Consider the following 10,034-nt stretch of genomic DNA (forward strand, 5'->3'; position numbering starts at 1 on the left):
CCCTGCACTCTACCCTGTAACACCTAGATAACATTGCACCTATGTATCGACTACAGCTCAGCCTTCAACACTGTTATTCCTACGAAAACCATCTCCAAACTCCGTGGCATTGGCCTCGGCTCCTCCCTCTGCGACTGGATCCTGAACTTTCTAACCCACAGGCCACAATCAGTAAGGATAGACAACAGCACCTCCTCCATGATCATCCTCAACACCGGTGCCCCACAAGGCTGTGTCCTCAGCCCCCTACTATACTCCTTATACACCTATGACTGGGTGTCCAAATCCGCTACAACTCGATTTTCAAATTTGCTGATGACACCACAGTAGTGAGTCAGTTTTCAAACAATGACGAGATAGAATACAGGAATGAGATAGAGAATCTGGTGAACTGGTGCGACAACAGTAATCTCTCCCTCAATGTCAACAAAATTAAGGAGATTGTCATCGACTTCAGGAAGCATAGTGGAGAACATGCCCCTGTCTACATCAATGGGAATGAAATAGAAAGGGTCGAGAGCTTCAAGTTTTTAGGTGTCCAGATCACCAACAACCTGTCCTGGTCCCCCCCATGCTGACACTACAGTTAAGAAAGCCCACCGTCTCTACTTTCTCAGAAGATTAAGGAAATGTGGCATGTCACCTACGACTCTCACCAACTTCTACAGATGTACCATAGAACACATTCTTTCTGGTTGTATCACAGCTTGGTATGGATCCTGCTCTGCCCAAGACCGCAGGAAACTACAAAAGGTCATGAATGCAGCCCAATCCGTCACGCAAACCAGCCTCCCATCCATTGACTCTGTCTACAATTCCCGCTACCTCGGAAAGGCAGCCAGCATAATTAAGGACCCCAAGCACCCCGGACATTCTCTCTTCCACCTTCTTCCGTCAGGAAAAAGATACCAAAGTTTGAGGTCACGTACCAACCGACTCAAGAACAGCTTCTTGCCGACTGCCATCAGACTTTTGAATGGACCCTGCCTTGTATTAAGTTGATCTTTTCTCTACATCTTGCTATAACTGTAACATTATATTCTGCAGTCTCTCCTTCCTTCCCTATGTAGGGTATGCATTGTTTGTACAGCATGCAAGAAACAATACTTTTTACTGTATACTAATACATGTGACAATAATAAATCAAATCAAATTAGATGTTGGAGACAGGAGAACGTTCCAGTCTGTGTAAAACTCAATCTTCATTCACACAAACCTCGCGCTCTAATTGGCTGAAGGAGCAGAGTCCTTCCGGTCGTCCAACTCTTCCCATTGGTCAACACGTCAGCAGGCGGTGTGCGGCACCTCTGCACATGCTCTGCTCCCCCCTCCCCTTGGACATGCGCAGTCCCGGTCCAGGGAAGAAGGGAAGGTCACCAAGCGGCTTTTCGCTCTCGCCAGAGCAGTCAGCCGGTTGCCCGGAAACCTTGTGTCGAGGATGTGTAGGGGGAGGGGAACAATGGGTGGGGCGGGGCACTCGTGTCCGGGCGTCAGCTCTGTACACTGGATTCCGGTGACGTCACCGCAGAGCAGAGTGGTATTAGTTAATTCAGACAAGGCTCCGTTATGACGTCACAATGACTCAGACGTACGTTTCCAGCACACAGTCTCATTAGGGCAATACCCCTGGTCACAGAAACAAAACACTTCGGATTGGACAACAGCTCAGAGTCGGAAGGTCAAATCCCCGCCGACCCTTACGTAAACGGAAGTCCGCCCCCTCATTGTCTCCATGAGGGAGGTTGACCAATGGGAACGCGCGGAGGACCGGAAGGGAGCTTGTCCTCCAGCAATCCGAGTCTGGCCTTTGAGGCCCTGGTTGCAAAGAGCTTGGTCCTGCCCGGCAAAGCTTCACAGACTGAAACATCCTCCTGTCTCCAACACTTGTGAGTAAAACACTTTTTTTCCTCCTCTTCCCATTTCTTTTCTCATTCTGGGCTGCAATTTTTGATTTGTTTAAATCCCCATGCCCAGATGAGATGTATCCCAGGCTGCTGTGGGAGGCAAGGGAGGAGATTTGGAGTACCCAATTATTTTTTCTAATTAAGGGGCAATTTAGCTTGGCCAATCTACCTACCATGCACATCTTTAGTTTCTGGGGAAGAAACGTAAGCAGACACGGGGAGATTATGCAACCTCCACACGAACAGTGACCTGGGACCGGGATCGAACCCGGGTCCTCGGTGCCGTGAGGCAGCAACGCTAACCACTGCGCCACCATGCCACCCAAGCCAGTGAGTCTAACCTCTACTATGGAAACTATTTGGAAATTAATCTATTTGGGGAGGCAAGGATTAATAAAGGATAGTCAGCATAGATTTGTCAAGGGGACGAAAGAGAAAGTGCTGGAAAATCTCAGCAGGTCTGGCAGCATCTGCAGGGAGAGAAAAGAGCTAACGTTTCGAGTCCAATGACTCTTTGTCAAAGCTGGCATTCCTGGGTAGAGAGGTATAACACTGGATATAAACAAATTACTGCGGATGCTGGAATCTGAAACGAAAGAGAACATGCTGGAAAATCTCAGCAGGTCTGGCAGCATCTGTAGGGAGAGAAAAGAGCTAACATTTTGAGTCCAATGACTCTTTGTCAAACTCAAAACGTTAGCTCTTTTCTCTCTCTACAGATGCTGCCAGACCTGCTGAGATTTTCCAGCATTTTCTCTTTCGTTTCAGATTCCAGCATCTGCAGTAATTTGCTTTTGTCAAGGGTTAATAATGTCTTACATATTTGATTTTAATTTTTTGAGGGGGTGACTGGGTGTGTAGATGAAGGTTGTGTAGTTAATGTAGTCTACATGGACTTCAAGAAGGTAAAAGTATTGGGATCCAGGGAAATTTGGCAAATTGGATGAAAAAATTCCTGCATGGCAGGAGGCAGAGGGTAATGGTCAAAGGTTGTCTTTGTGACATAAGCCTGTGTCCATTGGTGTTCCAAAGGGATTGGTGCTAGGTCCCTTGCTATCTGACGTGTACATTAATGATCTGGACGTGAATGTAGGAGGTATGATAAGTAAGTTTATGATGACACAATAATTGGTGGTGTGGTAAATAGTGAAGAGGGATTGAACCTGGGACCTCGGCACTGTGAGGCAGCAGGGCTAACCACTGTGCCACCGTGCTGCCCAAAACTCTGATTCTTTGAGGACAGAGGAAAGAATGTTCCAGAGTGTGGTAAACCACTGTTACACCTTTAGAACATAGAATGTTACAGCGCAATACAGGCCCTTCGGCCCTCTGTTGCGCCGACCTGTGAAACCACTCTAAAGCCCATCTACACTATTCCCTTATCCATATAGTCTATAAAATAATGAGGGGCATAGATAAGGTAGATAGTCAACATCTTTTCCCAAAGGTAGGGGAGTCTAAAACTAGAGGGCATAGGTTTATGGTGAGAGGGGAGAGTTTCAGAAGGGCCCAGAGGGGCAATTTCTTCACTCAGAGGGTAGTGAGTGTCTGGAATGGGCTGCCAGAGGTAGTAGTAGAGGAGGGTACAATTGTGTCTTTCAAAAAGCATTTAGATAGTTACATGGGTAAGATGGGTATAGAGGGTTATGGGCCATGTGCGGGCAACTGGGACTAGCTTAATGGTAAAAACTGGGCGGCATGGACTGGTTGGGCCGAAGGGCCTGTTTCCATGCTGTAAACTTCTATATGTCTATCCAATGACCATTTGAATGCCCTTAGTGTTGGCGAGTCCACTACTGTTGCAGGCAGGGCATTCCAAGCCCTTACTACTCTGAGTAAAGAACCTACCTCTGACATCTGTCCTATATCTATCTCCCCTCAATTTAAAGCTGCGTCCCCTCGTGCTAGACATCACCATCCGAGGAAAAAACCTCTCACTGTCCACCCTATCCAATCCTCTGATCATCTTGTATGCCTCAATTAAGTCACCTCTTAACCTTCTTCTCTCTAACGAAAGCAGCCTCAAGTCCCTCAGCCTTTCCTCATAAGATCTTCCCTCCATACCAGGCAATATTCTGGTAAATCTCCTCTGCACCCTTTCCAATGCTTCCACATCCTTCCTATAATGCAGCGACCAGAATTGCACGCAATACTCCAAATGCAGCCGCACCAGAGTTTTGTACAGCTGCAACATGACCTCATGGCTCCGAAACTCAATCCCTCTACCAATAAAAGCTAACACACCGTACACCTTCTGAACAACCCTCTCAACCTGGGTGGCAACTTTCAGGGATCTATGTACATGGACACCGAGATGTCTCTGCTCATCCACACTGCCAAGAATCTTACCATTAGCCCAGTACTCTGTCTTCCTGTTATTCCTTCCAAAATGAATCACCTCACACTTTTCTGCATTAAACTCCATTTGCCACCTCTCAGCCCAGCTCTGCAGCTTATCTATGTCCCTCTGTAACTTGTAACATTCTTCTGCACTGTCCACAACTCCACCAACTTTAGTGTCATCTGCAAATTTACTCACCCATTTTTCTACGCCCTCCTCCAGGTCATTTATGAAAATGACAAACAGCAGTGGCCCCAAAACAGATCCTTGTGGTACACCACTAGTAACTGGACTCCAGTCTGAACATTTCCCATCAACCACCACCCTTTGTCTTCTTCCAGCTAGCCAATTTCTGATCCAAACTGCGAAATGACCCTGAATCCCATGCCTCTGTATTTTCTGCAGTAGCCTACCATGGGGAACCTTATCAAATGCTTTACTGACATCCATATACACCACATCAACTGCTTTACCCTCATCCACCTGTTTGGTCACCTTCTCAAAGAACTCGATAAGGTTTGTGAGGCACGACCTACCCTTCACAAAACCGTGTTGACTATCTCTAATCAAATTATTCCTTTCCAGATGATTATACATCCTATCTCTTATAAACCTTTCCAAGATTTTGCCCACAACAGAAGTAAGGCTCACTGGCCTATAGTTACCTGGATTGTCTCTACTCCCCTTCTTCAACAAGGGGACAACATTTGCTATCCTCCAGTCTTCTGGCACTATTCCAGTAGACAACGATGACTTTTTAAAAAATATATATATTTTATTGAAAATTTTTCGATCACAATTTTTTCCCCTTACACATCAAACATTAAAAAAAAAAGAAAATTTAACAGTACATGTAACATAGTAGACAAAGATGACTTAAAGATCAAAGCCAAAGGCTCAGCAATTTCCTCCCTAGCTTCCCAGAGAATCCTAGGATAAATCCCATCCGGCCCAGGGGACTTGTCTATTTTCACACTTTCCAGAATTGCTAACACCTCCTTATGAACCTCAAGCCCTTCTAGTCTAGTAGCCTGAATCTCAGTATTCTCCTCGACAACATTGTCTTTTTCCTGTGTGAAAACTGACGAAAAATATTAATTTAGCACCTCTCCTATCTCCTCGGACTCCAAGCACAACTTCCCGCTACTGTCCTTGACTGGCCCTAGTCTTACCCTAGTCATTCACTTATTCCTGACATATCTATAGAAAGCTTTAGGGTTATCCTTGATCCTACCTGCCAAAGACTTCTCATGTCCCCTCCTGGCTTTTCTTAGCTCTCTCATTAGGTCCTTCCTAGCTAACTTGTAACTCTCGAGCGCCTTAACTGAACCTTCATGTCTCATCTTTACATAAGCCTCCTTCTTCCTCTTGACAAGTGTTTCAACTGCTTTAGTAAACCATGGTTCCCTTGCTCGACCACTTCCTCCCTGCCAGACAGGTACATACTTATCAAGGACACGCAGTAGCTGTTCCTTGAACAAGCTCCATATTTCCATTGAGCCCATCCCCTGCAGTTTTCCTCTCCATCCGATGCATCCTAAGTCTTGCCTCATCGCATCATAATTGCCTTTCCCCCAGATATAACTCTTGCCCTGCGGTATATACCTATCCCTTTCCATCACTAAAATAAACGCAATGGAATTGTGGTCACTATCACCAAAGTGCCCACCTACCTCCAAATCTAACTCCTGTCCTGGTTCATTACCCAATACCAAATCCAATATGCCCTCGCCTCTCGTTGGCCTATCTACATACTGTGTCAGGAAACCCTCCTGCACACATTGGACAAAAACAGACCTATCTAAAGTACTCGAACTATAGCGTTTCCTGTCAATATTTGGAAAGTTAAAGTCCCCCATAACAACTACCCTGTTGCTTTCGCTCCTATCCAGAATCATCTTTGCAATCCTTTCCTCTACATCTCTGGAACTTTTTGGAGGCCTATAGAAAACCCCTAACAGGGTGACCTCTCCTTTCCTGTTTTTAACCTCAGCCCATACTACCTCAGTAGACGAGTCCTCATCAAACGTCCTTTCTGCCACCGTAATACTGTCCTTGACTAACAATGCCACCCCTCCCCCTTTTTACCACCTTCCCTGAGCTTACTGAAATATCTAAACCCTGGCACCTGCAACAACTATTACTGTCCCTGCTCTATCCATGTCTCCGAAATGGCCACAACATCGAAGTCCCAGGTCCCAACCCATGCCACAAGTTCACCCACCTCATTCCGGATGCTCCTGGAATTGAAGAAGACACACTTTAAACCACCTTCCTGCCTGCCGGTACACTCCTGCAACTTTGAAACCTTACTCATGACCTCACTACTCTCAACCTCCTGTATACTGGAGCTACAATTCAGGTTCCCAAGCCCCTGCTGAACTAGTTTAAACCCTCCCGAAGAGCATTAGCAAATTTCCCCCCCAGGATATTGGTACCCTTCTGGTCCAGGTGTAGACCATCCTGTTGTAGAGGTCCCACCGACCCCAGAATGAGCCCCAATTATCCAGAAATCTGAAACCCTCCCTCCTGCACCATCCCTGTAGCCACGTGTTCAACTCCTCTCTCTCCCTATTCCTCGTCTCGTTATCACGTGGCACGGTAACAACCCAGAGATAATAATTCTGTTTGTCCTAGATCTAAGTTTCCACCCTAACTCTCTGAATTCCTGCCTTAAATCCCTATCCCTTTTCCTACCTATGTCGTTGGTACCTTTATTAGGTGATGTATGGTACGACCTGTACTACAGGTTCGTTGGTAGTCCATGCCTGCTGGCTCTGCCCAATAGGCGGAGTATAAATATGCGAGTCCTCCATGCTGCAGCCATTTAGCCAGCTGCTGTGGGAGGCCACACATCTTAGAGCAATAAAGCCTCAGTTGGATTCAACTCTCGTCTTTGTCCAATTGATTGTGCCTCACAGAGAAACTAGAATTGTATGTTCTGAATTTCTATACTGCACTGACTGATGATTTTTGTAAATTACAGGTTATTAGAAGGTGAGGATTTGCAGAGAGAAATCTCAAACCAAACGTCATGTCAAGATCTGACAGAGTCAATCGATTAATCAGCATCAGAATATCATCACCCTTTGCATCTCAGAGAAATATTTATCTGTTCTGTTTGCTTCAAAATATTTTAAACTTAATGTGACTGGAAAAGCACTGAGACACACACACCCGAGTGAGAGGGTTCCAGAGCACTGACTGTGGAAAGAGCTTCAACCAGTTACACAGCCTGTAAAAAACATCACACCATTCACAGCGGGGAGAGACTGTACACGTGTTCTGTGTGGACGAGACTTCAACTGAACAACAAACCTGGAGAATCACAAGGACACCCACAGCATGGAGAAACCGTGGATATGTGGGGACTGTGGGAAAGCATTCAAATCTCCATCTGCACTGGATATTCATCGGCGCATTCACACTGGAGAGAAACCATTCACCTGCTCTGTGTGTGGGAAGGGATTCACTCAGTCATTCAGCCTGCTGAGACACAATGTCACTCACACTAATGAGAGACCTTTTAAATGCTCTGACTGCGAGAGTGGCTTCAAAAGTGCTGTGGAACTGATGTCCCACCAGCGCATTCACACTGAGGAGAGACCATTCATCTGCTCTGTGTGTGGGAAGGGATTCAATTATTCATCAAGCCTGCAGAGACACCAGCCAGTTCACACTGGGGAGAGGTTGTTCACTTGCTCCATGTGTGGGAAGGGATTCGCTCAGTTTTCCAGCCTGCTGAGACACAATGTCACTCACACCAATGAGAGACCCTTTAAATGCTCTGACTGCGGGACTGGCTTCAAATGTGCTGCAGATCTGATGATCCACCAGCGCATTCACACTGAGGAGAGACCATACAGCTGCTCTCACTGCTCAAAGCGGTTTCGGAAGTCATCCAATCTGCGGGCACACCAGCGAGTTCACACCGGGGAGAGACCGTTCACCTGCACGGAATGTGGGATGGGATTCAGTCATTCTTCAAGCCTGCGGAAGCACAAGCGGATTCACACTGGGGAGAAGCCATTCACGTGCTCCGCGTGTGGGAAGGGATTCAGTCAGTCATCCCATCTGCAGAAACACCAGCGTGTTCACACTGGGGAGAGACCCTTCATCTGTTCCGTGTGTGATAAGGGCTTCATTCAGTCATCCCACCTGCTGAGACACCAGCGAGTTCACAAGTGATGACAGGGGTTGGATTCTGCTGTTTTTGCTGCTGTTAATCACATCCAGGACTGAACCATGTTCATTCTGACACTTGGTGAAGTGGGAGGGTCGGAGAGTTTTCTTTCTGCTGGACTGGCCGGTCTCCCGACTTTGCTTCCAGTGGGCTGATGCTCTTTGAGCCTGGGAGAGCACATTTCCACTGAAATTATCCACAAAGGCTGATGAAGGATGTTTATTTTATCCTGGATAGTAAATAATGTTTTCACCCTGTAAGGACTCTTCCTCTTGATTTCTTGATTTCCCATTTCTATTACTTTGCCATTGTCATTTTGATCCACGAATATTTAATAAAAATAAACCTTTAAGTTGAGCAGAGGAAGTGAGGAACTCCGAAGTGGCAAAATAGTTCACTGTGCTCTGAAGGTTTAGCCTTTTAACAGAAGAACTCAGATTTTCTGGGACCTGAGAGATCGGAGGGATTCGGTTTTGATTGATTGACAGGTGGCCAATGGATTGGCCAAAGACCGTATTCTGTCCGGCAACAGACAGTGATTGAGAGTGCGGTGAGTTAAAGAGGGAGGGTTAGGAATGAGATAATAATTAACCAGTTGTATTTGCTGCCTATTCAATTATAATGTGGAGACACCGGCGTTGGACTGGGCTGAGCACAGTTTAAAAAGTCTTACAACACCAGGTTAAAGTCCAACAGGTTTGTTTCAAACACTAGCTTTCGGAGCACTGCTCCTTCCTCAGTTACAGAAACATGGTACATACTCGTGTGACTCGGCCAATGCTGTCTACCTCATACGCTGCAGGAAAGGATGTCCCGAAACGTGGTACATTGGTGAGACCATGCAGACGCTGCGACAACGGATGTACGAACGTCACGTGACAATCGCCAGGCAGGAATGTTCCCTTCCAGTCAGGGAACAGTTCAGCAGTCAAGGGCATTTAGCCTCTGATCTCCGGGTAAGCATTCTTCAGGACGCGCGACAACGCAGAATCGCCGAGCAGAAACTTACAGCCAAGTTCCCCACACATGAGTATGGCCTCAACCAGGACCTTGGATTCATGTCACATTACTTTCATCGCCCCCCCACCATCTGGCCTGCGAAATCCTACCAACTGTCCTGGCTTGACACAATTCACACCTCTTTAACCTGGGGTTACTCCTCTCTCTGGATCTGTAAATGCTTAATTACCTGCAAATGCTCGCATTCAAAGCATTGTCTTGTATCTTTGACTTTGTCTATATATATATATATACCTGAGGAAGGAGCAGCGCTCCGAAAGCTAGTGACATCGAAACAAACCTGTTGGACTTTAACCTGGTGTTGTAAGACTTCTTACTGTATTCAATTATAGTTATTGTTATTAACAAAATTAATCATGGACGCAAAGAATAGAGGGGTGGCCATTTTGGTGGGGAAACAGGTCGCATTTGAAGCAAAGAACATCGTAGCAGATAGCGGAGGTAGATATGTAATGGTGAGTGGCAGGCTGGAGGGAATGGAGGTCGTGTTGGTTAACGTGTATGCCCCAAACTGGGACGATGCAGGATTTATGAGACGGATGCTGGGGCGTATACGGGACCTGGAGGTAGGAAACTTGATTTTAGG

The 10,034-nt window shown here is 46.4% G+C and overlaps 1 long non-coding RNA gene across 1 annotated transcript; it reads left to right on the forward strand.

Annotated features, from left to right (window-relative positions):
- The first annotated feature begins 1,363 nt into the window (after window positions 1–1,363).
- On the forward strand, window positions 1,364–8,785 carry LOC140421779 (uncharacterized). Its single transcript, XR_011947065.1, has 2 exons — window positions 1,364–1,886; window positions 7,232–8,785. It is a non-coding gene; the product is annotated as an uncharacterized lncRNA (long non-coding RNA).
- Window positions 8,786–10,034: the final 1,249 nt, after the last annotated feature.

The sequence above is a fragment of the Scyliorhinus torazame genome, chromosome 5, assembly GCF_047496885.1.
Source record: "Scyliorhinus torazame isolate Kashiwa2021f chromosome 5, sScyTor2.1, whole genome shotgun sequence".
Classification (NCBI taxonomy): Eukaryota; Metazoa; Chordata; class Chondrichthyes; order Carcharhiniformes; family Scyliorhinidae; genus Scyliorhinus; species Scyliorhinus torazame.